At 48.2% G+C, this 13,806-nt stretch overlaps 1 protein-coding gene across 1 annotated transcript in view; it reads right to left on the reverse strand.

The window, feature by feature from the left end:
- Positions 1-13,806, reverse strand: part of LOC138488129 (complement factor B-like) — a 1,604,240-nt gene that overhangs the window by 1,413,378 nt on the left and 177,056 nt on the right. The window lies entirely within an intron of this gene.

The raw sequence follows: 13,806 nt of genomic DNA on the forward strand, positions 1-13,806 counted from the left end.
GCAATGGCCAGCTTCTTAGGATCTATCTCCTTTGAATCGGCCAAATGCTGCTTAAGCTCCGGGGAAGAAGAAGCAAAAATGTGTTCCAGCATGACAACATTTATCATGCCTTCGAAGGTAGAAACCTTATAACCTTGACCCAGCCAGTTAAGTTTTTCAAAGATTCAGCGACATAAGATACCCAAGTACCACCTTCCTTTTTCTTATACTCTCGAAAACGCTTTAAATATTGGGCCGGAGTCTTCCCAAACTTTAAAATGAGAGTTTGCTTTAACATTGCGAAATCAGCTCGCTCAGCCTTCGACATTTCCATAATGGCACTACAGCCAGAATGGGGCAGTCTACTGAGCAACCACGCAATCTTATCAGCATTGTCAACTTCTTGAACTTCGCATGCATACTCAAACGCATTCAGCCAGTCCATAATGTCATTCCTTTCTTCATACACACTGAGCAGATCTTTCGGAAACCGTGGATGAGAGGAAGCCCCAGACCCATGTCCAGGACCCTTGGACCCATTTGCAACCTGAAGCTTGGCCAGTTCCAACTGGTGATCCCTGTCTTTTTGTTTTTCTACCTGTTCGATTTTTAGTTTGGCTATGCTGAATTCAAGCTCCTGCTGCCTAAACCGCAGCTCTTGCTTCTTGAATTCAAGCATAGCCTCCCCATCAGCACTGGCAGAGGAAACATTAGACATCACATCCTCCCTGTCCTCGTGGTCGCGATGGATCAGTGCAGCGGCAGAACCGTCGGTTCTACCAGTGAGAGCAGCCCCACCACCTTCTGCACTGTCCTCAGAAGTTATAGCGTCAAGCTGCGCTTCTTGCCACGCCACGATTCTTTGGATCATTTCCAATTTAGTGCCTTGAGAGGAAACACCTCTCTCCGCACACATCTTCTTCAATGTTTCTGATTTGGAAGCATTTAAAGTTAACAAGGTATTTGTTTCCATACTGTTTGATAGGACTATGGCCTTTTTAAAGTTATACTACAACAATTCACTACGTGTCCTGGTTGGAATAACCTGAAATGCCTTAGTTCGTGCGCAACACTGGATACCTTCAGTCGTATCCCACCGCTGTACACCAATTTGTTAAGACGGATTTCTGAACTCTGTCCTGGTGGCGCAGAAGTTCAGAAGGCCAACCTAATTACTTGGAACAGGGTAACCCCTGGACGAGCCAGACCAATCAAGGTAGCGATCGCGGCGGTCAAGACTAGGTCTCAAGAGGGGTGAGGGTGACTGAAAGCCCGCAATGAGCACACAAAGCAAGAGCGCTTACAAACTACTCCAAACAGTTGTTATATCAAAAATGTATACACATTTATTTTAAGGCCTTTAAAACAACGACCGTAGCGAGAAAATCACAATATCACAATATTAAGCCAACACATACCATATCAACACAATATATATACAAATACGACAGTCGCAAGCATTAGAAGCACGAAATGTGTAGTCCACCTGAAAGGGAAGGAAAACAGGCAGTGCGATAATGCTTTAGACTCAGTTCGCCTTCAGAGGCACCTAACTAGATGGAAGTCCGAGCCCTGCGAAGAGTGGAGCCTTGTGCTCAAAGTACCTGCACACGCTGGTGCCAACGGGCAAAAGGAGAAGCTCTTCGGAGGAAGTCAGGCAGTTCGGGTTAGTGCACAACAGAAGAAGAACAGGTTCCGCGACTCAAGCGCAGCCTCCACAGTGAGCAGAAACAGAGCGCGAGTACGGACAAAAGGGTGCTGTTTTTACACAGCGGGGAAAAGCAATGGGCTACTGCAGGAGGGCGACCAGATCCTAGCTATACTATTCACCGGTCCCCGATGCAAGCAGACCCAGGCTTCTCCACGTTAGTTTCAGCAGCTGGCAGGTTCAGAAGAGTCGGGAAATGCCTCGTCGTCGTGTAGAGCAAAAAGACGTCCCAATCGAAGAAACCTGCACAGTTTTGTCACCATCGCAGGGCAACGGAGCGGCCGTGTGTATCGGAGCCAAAGGTACACTCCTCCCTTCAGACCTGGGAACGCCAAGTGCACGAAGCGTGGGAGAGTGACAAGGACTCGAAATACAACACAACCTGGCGGCGGTTACAGAGCAGGACTCCCTTGTAAGCTGGTCAGTCAACTGGATGGCCCAGAGACGCTTCCGAAGGCTTACTGGCAGGAGATGATGAAGTCGCCAAGAATAGCTGTTCCTGCTATTCCAAAGGTCGAAGCACCAGTACAGGCCTTCTGGTTCGATCAAAGGAGGAAAGGGTTTCACAAGGCGACAGCAGTGCAGAGCAGAAGTCCTTCAGCGGGTCACCAGCGATTCCTCGGTCCAGCCTCTTGGTTGCAGGATACTTGGCTCCTGTATTCCTTCGTTCGTGAGAACTCAGGAGATCGACATGGTAGTGGTGTTTCCAGCCCCCTCTTATCCACGGTTCCCTTCGCGCCAAAACAGAGGGGAGCCAATGGGAGATCCGCTCATCAACACACATACCATACATGGACCAATCACGGACCACGGTGGTCCCAGGCATTCACACTACCCTAGACTCTCTGGCACCCAGGATGTGTATTGGGACCAGACATCCCAGCCCACACCCTGGAGGCACACAAAAGACATGTAGAAGCCCGCGAAAGCAACCACGTTTCGCGGGAAAGTACATGCCCAAATAAGGAAGGCCCCGGGTCGCTCGACCCGGGGAAGGTGAAGGGAGCAAGACGGTCAGTGGACAAGACAAAGGAGCCTCGTGGTCTGGCCATTTTGGGAGCCAGGCCACCATTTTGGGTTCAGTGCGAAAAACGCGCTCAGAACGCCAAAAGGAGCTCAAAATACACAAATCGATCGCTGCCACCATTCCAGTCCCTGAATGACTTGCACCGATCAAATACCATCCTAAACGAGTATCTAGGGCCCGTAGAAGGCTAGAGACCCAAGAGAGCTGTAACTTAGCTTACAGTGCCCTCTTGTGTCATGTTGCACTAAAGCCGCAACATGATAAAAGAAACTACGGGAAACAGCGTTCCCCGGTACTGACTGTCTTAAGGGTATGTCAGTTTCCCCGTAAGAAAGGAGCGAAAGCCCAGAGGAGTGCAGCAGAAGGCTGCACTTCTCTGGCAAAGTCAAGAACAAGGTGAAAAACAACAGCAAAAAGTTTAGGGGTTGCCACATGGAAGGAAAATTACCTACAATTACGAAATCTTTCCTAACAGCGGATCCCCCGCGCTCACTAGGTATAGAAAACTCAATAGGGTTTAGTTAGTATGTTGGAGGGCAATATAGGTTTAGGCTACACTTTTGGTGAAATATGTTTATAAATAACTGACTAATTGCTTACCTTGGATGTTCTTGTGTGACATTGATATAAGGGGAATCCATAGGCATATCTCCTAATAGTCCAATACGTTCTGTTGTACATAAAAGGTACGCAGCCCCTTTAAATGTAGGAAACACACCAGGGTGGGAAGAGGGCGGAAGGGGAGGGACAAATGAAGGGAAAGGCAGTTAGAGTTTGTAAGATAATAAAGAAGGTTGAACCATGAAGTGGCTCCTGGTATTATTGGGGTCTACTGTGTGTGGGTAAGCAGCAGAGGGCAGGGAGCCCAACAATTGGCGACGAAGCCGCTGAACCAGGCGTGCAGCAAAGGGGGGCTTGCTAGCCCAGCAGCACAGAGAACGGTGCGGTCGCTTGACCGTGGCAGAGGAAGAGCGGGAAGACGCCGCTGGAGCAGTTGGCCCGCTGCCAGAGTTAGACGTCGCTGGAGTGGACACCTGTAACAAACAATAGGGGTGCCCCTATGTGCAAGTGTGAGTTGGGGCAGAATATATTGCTTAAACAGAACCAAAAGAAGGGTACTCACGCTGTGGACAGTCCTAAATTCTGTCAAATATTTAAATCAAATCTCCATAATGAGTTCAAGGATAGTGCTAGCAAAAACAGTCACTAAGGGTAAACCAGAGAAGAAGTCTAAGGGGTGCTGGCAATAAATTTGTTTATTAAGAGCACAGTTTTTAGTTACGCAAACTTTTTTAAACAAAAAACTAAACAAAGCAATTGAAGAAAATGAAGAAAGACATAAAACATAACATTCATCATATATACATAAAATACAAAAGAACAACATGTTCATCAAATAACAAGGTGGATTGTTGGGGGACACTTAGGGAAATAAAACAATCCTTGCAGGATACAAATTGTTCCTACAACATAGAAACTACCAGGGTGTATTAAAATTACCCTGGTAGGTATAGGCAGAGAGTATTCAGTTAGCCAAATTTGCATAGTTGTCTGTGGACACCGGCAGCAGAAACCAACATCGCCAGAAAGTGCCCAGCTGTAGAAACAGTGCGTCGCTGGAGCGAACTTCAGCAACGGGGCCCCGCGCCCGAAGAAGATCCCAGCAGACGAGGAAGGACGTCACAGGAGTGAGGACCTGCAGCAGAGACCGACGCCGCTGGAGAAGGCTCCAGCAGCAAGAGCAAGTGGTCGCGGGAGCAGACATCAGCACTGGAGGTGAGCGCGAGCAGCGTATACCAACAGCGGGGAGGAGGAGCCGCCAGATCGCGTACCCGGCAGCGGGTGTAAAACCTTGCGGGACAATGGACCGAGCGGAATAGAAACAAGGTACCAACTGTGTGCCCTGGCGGACCCTAAACGAATATATATTAAAGGACACAAACGTATCAACAAGCAGCAGTCAGTGCCATGCCAATACAAGCGTGTCCTGCACTGGCACCAGAGCGCGTATCCCTCCACAAACATTACTGCAGACAAGCTCAGAGGGGCCACACGTGCACAGCCACTCCCACCCCACCGAGGCCACACATACTCAATTGTGCACCCACCCACACTGCATCAACATAAGGGAGCCCACTGTCTAAACGCCAGTACACGCATCTTACTACTGGACTCCAAGGAAGCACGGGCATACAATCACGCTCACCACGAGGCTCCCAAATGGGCTTTTCCCAACACCAAGACACAAACTTTGTGAAAATTAAATGCACACAGCTCACGTGGATTGTTGAAATAACTGTCTGAACACTGCTATCAGCGCCAACAGAGTAATCAGACAATCCGCATCACCACAACCATAACCGACCAAGCACAGGCAGCTGCGGATGCAGGGACCCCCTCAACCGCCAACGCCAGCCTTACCTTGCATGCCAGCCTCATGAGGAGACCACGCCCATTCACCCTCAACCCGCACCATGACCAAGGTCAGGGATGGGAGGAGTGGGTCAAGGAATTCAAAGACTTTGTAGGTGCCATCGGCACCCAAGACCCCCCTAACAAAATCAGCATCTTCACTAATGTATCAGGAAGAGAAATCAAAAACATAATACACACAATTCCCCTGCAAAACCGCGCCACCTATTCACGCCTGCTGGAAGCCATCAACGAGAAACTTGTCATAACACCCATTCGTGATTATGAACGCTATACCTTCAATCAATGCACCCAGCTCTCCCATTAATTGATAGGGGAATTTGTCATCCGCCTCCAAAGGACGATCATAAAATGTGATTTCGCTAACTTCAATGAAGATGAAGCGATCAGACTGCACATAATAGAGAGATGCATCTCATCAATGTTCAGAAAACATATTCTGAAGAAGCCCCTATCCCTCAAAGAAGTACTAGACCTGGCCAAGGTGTACGAAAGAATTGATGTCCAGGCCGCAGCCATAGAAAACCCAAAAAAGGGTGACATCATTGCAGCCATAACACCTTACACCCAATATCCGAATGCTCAGAGCAGACTGATTCCCAGATAATCCTTGCAGCGAACGCAAAGTGATCGACAATGCTACCGCTGTGGGTTTGAGTACCCACACAGAGGGCCATGCCCCGCGATTGGGAAACAATGAATGCAATGTGGCCAAGAAAACCACTTTCAGGCAATGTACAAAGAACAACTCCCCGAGATGAACCCAGCCTACCCGCATAACGTCAGTCGCCTGCCAGAGTCACACAGAGAGCAACATGAACAACGCCCCATCAAAAGAGGAGTACCATGCCCCACAAGTACCTACCAACGCCCGAACACAGTGAGAGCATTGGAAGGGCTACAAATAGAACCTGACAGGAAGGCCCATGAACAGTATGACTTCTGTCACTATGACCCAATACAAATGACCGCCCCGGAGAGAGCCTATGTAAGAGAACACCCTCCGCCTCACGAACAAGAAACCCACGTCCAACACTTCCCACAGGATACCGATCCATACGATAACTCTCCACCAAGATACCTTCAAGACGAGGTGCAACAACCTCAATATTTACAAGATGGGTATGACAGGGAGTATGTCAGACTCCTCAGCGTTGACATAGGGAACACGCCGACCCCCAAGGTCACAATACAGATGGGAAACACCAAGAACCAATTTGTTTTTGACACCAGAGCGACAGTGAACGTTATGAACAAGGAACTGTATTGCGCGATAGCCACCCTCTACCCCCTGCGGAAATCAAGAACTCACATCTTCCAGTGGGGAGCAGCCCTGCCCCTAATGTCCAAAGGACAGTTTCAATGTGACTTGACCCACCGAGACCTTGCGACAACCACCATAATACACGCCATCAGGAGTCCATCCATAGGACGATGTCTCCTCAGCTACAGGACGGCCAGGGCCCTGGCACTCATTGACCTGCAATACGAACAAACCGAAATAATAAAGGGACACCCGTCAAACTGCAGTGACATTATGACAATAACATGCCGACCTCTCTCCAAAGAAGACCTTATGGCTCAATTCCGCAAATTGTTTAAAGGGGTAGGAATGCTCAAAGAAGCTGTCATTAAGCTGCACATTGACCCCAAAGTCACGCCTGTGCCACAACAACCCCGCAAAGTGGGCTTCCACCTCCAGGCTCAAGTATCAAAAGAAATCCAACTCCTCCTCCACAATGATATCATCAAAAAAGTGGAGGGACCAACACCATGGGTATCCCCCATTGTAATAGTACCCAAGGACAACGGACGACTATGCATATGTGTCGATATGCGCATCCCCAACACCGCCATCCAAAGAGAGAGGCACCCGGGACCAAGCCTGGAGGACATGCTCATCAGGTTCAACCAAGCAACACGCTTTTCAAAACTAGACCTCAATCAGGGCTACCACCAGCTCATTATAGATCCGGCCTCAAGAGCGATCACCACCTTCGCAACGCATGAAGGGCTGTTCAGATATAAACGGCTCAACTTTGACATCTCCTCCGCCGCAGAAATCTTTCAAAAAACTATCAGACGCCTCATATCATCCGAGGTGAAAGCCCTAAACTACAGTGATGATATCCTGATCTTCGGGAAGAACCAAGAACAACATGACAGAGCACTGGCAACAGTCTGCAAGATTCTCCAAGAGGCCGGCCTAACACTGAATGGACCCAAGTGCGACATCAACAAAACCAGCCTCAGATTTTTGGGACACATATTTTCGGACAAAGGGATAAGGGCTGACCCGGACAAAATAAAAGCGATTGTCGACCTTCAAGCTCCCACGACAACCACAGAACTATGCTCGTTCCTAGGAATGGCAGGATACTGCGCACGCTACCTCCAAAACTATGCCACGATCACCGACCGCTTCGAGACCTCCTCAAAAAGGACAAGCCATTCAACTGGGATCCACACTGCCAGACGGCTTTCCTGACCATCAAAGAGAGCCTCGCCAACCATCGCCAACTGGCATACTTCCACCTAGAGTGGCACACTATCATCACGGTCGACGCTAGCTCAGTCGGCCCAGGAACCATACTAGCTCAAACACTCCAAGGACAACGCACGTCATGCAGTAGTGGCCTATGCCAGCCGTGCTCTATCCCACACTGAAAAGGCACACTCTCAGGTGGAGCGAGAAAGCCTAGCAGCCATATGGGCCTGCGAGAAGCTCCACCACTTCATAATAGGCCGGAAGTTCACCTTAATAACAGACCATCAAGCGCTCCTCTCACTGTTTGGGAACCCCAAGAAAAAAAGCCCCCCGCATAGAATGCTGGGGATAAGACTACAAGAATACAACTATGAAATCATCCACAAGCCGGGTGGGGAAGACAACCCGGCAGACTACTTGTCAAGACACCCACTGAGGGGCAGTGACAACTCCCTGGGTCAGGAGGCAGAGGAATATATCTCATACCTATCCTCCAACGCCATGCCACCAACCATCTCGACAGCAGTCTTCGCGGCCCGGAGCAAAGCTGACCCTACCATCATAACGGCCATACACCTCACCCGCACAAATAAATGGAAGGAATCACACGAAAGAAGAAATGGAAGGGAGGGGGTGGACAAGAAAGACTTGGACCGCCTCGCCAAAATACACTCGGAACTTGTAGCCACCGACCAAGACATACTGCTATGAGGAAACAGGCGAGTGGCCCTGAAAGACCTAAGGAAAACACTAGTGGCACTAGCTCACGAGGGCCACAGAGGGGTTGACAATACAAAAAAGATCCTAAGAAATCACATTTGGTTCCCCTGCATGGACACCATAGTGGAGGACATGCTGGCACACTGCACACCCTGCCAACTAGCAACGAAGAAGTCAGCTCCAAGCCCCCTACAGCCAACAACACTTCCAGAAAGACCCTGTCAACGGGTGGCAATGGACTTTTATGGACCCCTGGAAGAAGGTGACTACCTGCTTGTAGCCATCGACGAATATTCAAGGTTTCCATTCATCAAACAAACACTGTCACCATCATTCTGCGAGACGGCGCCAATCATAGATGAACTCTTTAGTGAATGGGGCATACCCAACATCGTCAAAACAGACAACGGATTTCCATTCCAAGGACGGGAGTTCGCTAGATTTGCAGACCACCTCGGCTTCCATCACCAAAAAGTAACCCCACTCTGGCCTCAGGCCAATGGGATGGTGGAGCGCTTCATGGCCACCATAAAACTAACGAGGCAAAAAGCTCTGGCTGAGCAAGTGTCGCAACCACAGGCCATTTGCGGCATGCTCATGAGCTACAGGAACACACCACATGATGCGACAGGGAAACCTCCAGCAGAACTAATGGTGAGTGAGGTACAAGTCCCGGACGCGCCTCCCCCAGTGGGAAGACTATACACCTGAAGAAGATGCAGCCATAAGAGAACGAGACGCTGAGAAGAAAAGAAAGGCTAAGGAATGGGCTGACAAGAACCTCAGCTCGAAGTAGGACAGACAGTCCTAGTGCAACAAAACCAGAGGAAGAAGACAAACACCTGGTATGACCCGGCACCTTGAATAGTCACAGCCATCAAGGGACCCATGATAACCGCTGTAGGAGATCCGGGAGAGATAACCCGAAACGCATCGTTCTTCAAAAAGCTGTATCTTGAGGATCAAGAGACCACAGCAACGATCTCCGAGGACTCGGAGTCTGAAGAAAATCTGAATCCCCTGATTGAAGCAACTGGTGAAACCAGAGAGTCTCCAGGCAGACCACACAGAACAATGAGGAGACCAGTGAGACTCATTGAAGAAATGTGAACCCCCAGCTTTCATGTTAAGCACATGGGAGGTGTTGTACCTAAAAGGGACGCGGCCCCTTTAAATGTAGGAAACACACAAGGGCAGGAAGAGGGCGGAAGGGGAGAGACAAGGGAAGGGAAAGGGAGTTAGAGTTTGTAAGATAATCAAGAAGGTTGAACCATGAAGTGGCTCCTGGTATTATTGGGGTCTACCGTGTGTAGGTAGTCAGCAGAGGGCGGGGAGCCCAACACGTTCTATTTTTAAACCCCGAATGTAACCATGCACAAATGGAATGGTAGCAGACTGCTAACAAAATCCATATGGAGCAGCCAAGTATGTCAGGCAGTCGACTAAGGTAGGAACAAACTGGGCAATACCACTCTGGGGCATTAAGATCCAAAATGCAGTGAATCCAGACTAAACCACACACTTTTTGACTTGCACCTGAAAAAATCATCACTATGAATGTAAGGAGGCAACACATGTCAACCAGAGTAAATGAAGAATAACAGTAGAACATAGGAACATTCACTCACATTTTGATATCCATTGGAGGCATGGGTTAATGTGTGTTCACTGAAAAATGTTTTCTTTACTGCATTTACTTTACTGATTTTAGCTGGCAAAAGGTAGATAGTGGGTTGAGGCACTTCAATATCGGATGGGTATGGGTTGGAGGTGAGGGTGCAGGTTGTCACTACCCCCCTAAAAAACCGTAAAAACAATGCAGTCAAAAAATGCAATCAGATGGAGTTTGATGAAAACACATGGAACGATAGTTACAATGCCTACTACCTCTATGTCTTCAAAAGAATGAGAACTCGCTTAAGCTCCCACGTAACGTAATCTGCTTGTTCAAAGGTTAATCATTACTAAAGTAGCAACCTCCTTAACGGGCTGAAAATAGAGGTTTATGGAAACTGAGTGCTCTGGCTAACCTCCTGCCGCCAACTTATCTTCCAGTCGAACCATTGCAGCCCCAGCTGAGTGGATTCCAAACATGGCTACGTCGAGGCGCGCTTCCTCTATCACCCAGCTGATCCATCACACCAGTGTAAGGACTGACACTGTACTAACTACACATAGCCAGGTATTACCTGAAAAAGCTGGGTATAGCACTCACTTGATGCCAGTCTTAATTCACCCAGAAATGTCGAAGATGGGAACTTTTGGCAAAAATCTCTTTTGAATAAACTCGGTGCTCGTATGACCAACACTCTGTTGCAGAAGATCAAGCACAAAATCATGGCCTACTTGCAGGACAAATATTTCTGGCTAATACAATTGTTCTCTACCAAGGACTCAAACATCCTCATGACAGAATTCACTTCCCATAATGAGTAATACCTGCACTCAGACGACCTTACAAACCATACCCCTTTCAGCAGACAGCTGACCAAAAGGGTGTTTCCCCCACAGGGTGCCTTCAGCATGCTTGTGACCGCTGAAATGGTGCTAAATCAAGGATCCTCACCATTGAAGCTTAAACGGGATTGAGGCCCCTTTCTACACATCAGCTATTTGTACTGACCAGGCTCTTCAAAGTGGAAGGAACCAATGAATCAGGGATGAGGGGCACAACTCTTGTTGAAAGAGTTAGGCCAGCCCAGCAAGCCCCAAAACCCTTCATGCCCCCTGCCACAGGGATCTGTCCATCTTCAGAAGAATATATTCCCATAAGGTGATCAACAGAAGAGCTTGACTCTGGAGAAATTGGATTGGAAAATTCAAAGAAAGTTCCAGAAGCAATACATGGGAACCATACTTGCATCACCCGAAACAGTGCCTCTAAGACCAGTGATGTTCCAGCCTGCATCACTCTCACCATAACCCTCGCTATTGTTATGAAGGGAGGGAAGACATACTCTGTTTGCCGGTCCCTAGGGCCACCGCAAAAGGGTCTGGTGTCCAGCTAAAGAATCTAGACAGTTGAACATTGACTACAGAGGCACAACGTTTTGGCAGAAAGGGACTTCATATGTCCTGCACAATCTCAAATACAGACAGGTCCAGTCTCCAATACCTTAGATCCATACGCCATCAGGAGTTTGTTAGGGAGAATTCTCCTTCTAGGGCTAATTTCCCTCACCTAGTGAGTATCGCAGCAGCTTTGCTGGATTTCTGGAGTTTATTTTTTTCCACCTGGTAAGAGTGCACATCCTTTTTCCACTCTTACATGTGTTTTGGCCTATGTGTTATTACTCATTGTGTGATCTTGGGCACTGGAGCACACCAATCCAGGTGCCCCTGTTCTTGTATGGGTTACACAGCACCTTTAGTGCAGTAACCCAGGGTTGTCTTTAAGACTTCCCTCTGACTCCATTTCGCTGGGGCTGACTACTGTCCCCCAGAGAAATGTAAAGTTGCCATTTACTTTACATAGTCATTTTTACCACAGACCCAGTACACCCCATTTTACATGGAGTACTGGAAAGGGCTAATCTGTACCCTTTTTCTGTCTGTACCTCCCTGAGCATTGTTTCGCTCTTTTAACATTTAGACTTGGCTGGTGGCAGTGGTGTCTACCCTAACTTTTCTACCGTGATTGTATTAGATAAACGTGGTACTTGGCTATTATATTAGCCTTGAACATAAACCCGCTTGACCAAATCGTCCTTCTTTTGGCTCCGGTTCGGTTTATTCGCCATTTCATTTTGTTAAAGTCCTTCTTGTGTTTTACTTTGCGCGGCAAAATAGGTTCGCCTTCTTTGTTCACCGTCTTTTGGCAGGCTTCTGCAGAGAAGCCCTCCTCAAGGCGCCTGGGTGTCTAGGTGGGCTGAATGTGAGGGAGGGGTGTAGTCACCCCCTGCACAGGGTATCCTAGGAAACCCAAGTCGCACTTTGCCATGATTGGCTGAGGTGGTTGACCCAGCTGGACAACCCCCCCTGCTGCGTGATTGACAGCCAGGCTGTGTGAATGGGGGTTTTGTGCATAAAAGGCAGGACTCTTGGGCTAGAAGTCAGAGTCGCCTCTGGAACTACAAGGAACCGAAGAGAAGCAGAGAGAACGACGGCTGCTGCAACTACCCCGTCCCGGTGAAGCCCTGCTGCAGTCCTGAGCTATCTACCCTTCGACGACTAAGAGGAGATCCAGTCTGGAGTCTTCTTCCCTTGAGCCTGGTGGGGATAACCAGCTAATTTTCTTCAGCCAGAGATCTCCGCCGTGGTTGAAATCGCTGCACACTGCTGCAGTGGTCCGGATAGACAACTGCCAAGCCTCTCCTGTTTTTAAGGAGTGCTCCTTCTATTCGTTGTCGCTGCTGCCGGCTTCATCTCTGTGAGGTGCAGACCCCCTTCAGACGTCCTCCTTCACAACAAAGCTCCCGGAATCGTGGGTCTGCGGGAAACCAACAGGAGCAACTGCCAGGGCACCAGCTGCATCATTGGAATAAGGTACTGTGCTCTACTCGAGGAAACTGGGTGAATCCCTTTTTCTTCATCCTCAAGGCTCACCCTTGTCTTCCCTCCTTCTTATAACTTTTGCTTCTGAACATTGACAATATCAAAGTACTCTTGGCTACACTGAATCGTGAACTGTCTAACGGTGTGATCTTCAGCAACAGGTCTCCGGTGTCATTTAACCCTGGCTCTGACCCTTGGACTTTTGAACTCCTGTTTCTGAGTGTTTCTCGATACTGTCTGCCTAACCTAAATATTGCCTGCGATTTTTGCCTCCAACTCCCTCTGGGTATCTCAGGTGCTAAGTGTGTTTTTGCCCCGGTAGTATTTCATGTCACGGATAAGCGTTTATTGAGTAGACCGAACTGTCAAAAAGTGATCGCAACCGTATCCGCGGTATTGTGTTTTGTTCATAACACCAGTTCATTCAAACACAGGGTACTTACCTCGAGACATACTGTACAAAGTGAACTGGTTAGTTGTAGTATATTTAATGTGTGGTTTTGATAAAAGTTTAATAGAGGTGTTGTGTTTATAACTGATGGTTTAAAAATAAATGTACTTATATGTTTTACCTGAAACCTTGAGTCAGTGTTTGCTTGAGCTCCAGTAATTGTGGTCCCTTTGTGTAATCTCTGCTACTGCTTATATACTCTTGAGATAAGCCTGGCTGCTCTGCTACTGCTACCACTATAACTTAGTAGTACGGGCTTGTACCAAAGGTAAAACTTGTATTGCCACCTGTAGTCTTAATTGTGTGTAGTGGTCCCTAAGGGCACTGCACAGGATTCTGTTTAACACTGGTGGCAGAGGTGGGATTTGGAAGTGGAGTGATTACACTTAGAGTACTGCTGTTGCTTGGGTTCAACTAACCACAAGGCTAACACCACTAATTCTATCTAACTGAGAAATCATGTCAAATATGGAAAACTACACTGAAGAGAGTCTTTTACTCTATAT

The sequence above is a fragment of the Ambystoma mexicanum genome, chromosome 9, assembly GCF_040938575.1.
Source record: "Ambystoma mexicanum isolate Mex_15411 chromosome 9, UKY_AmexF1_1, whole genome shotgun sequence".
NCBI lineage: Eukaryota > Metazoa > Chordata > Amphibia > Caudata > Ambystomatidae > Ambystoma > Ambystoma mexicanum.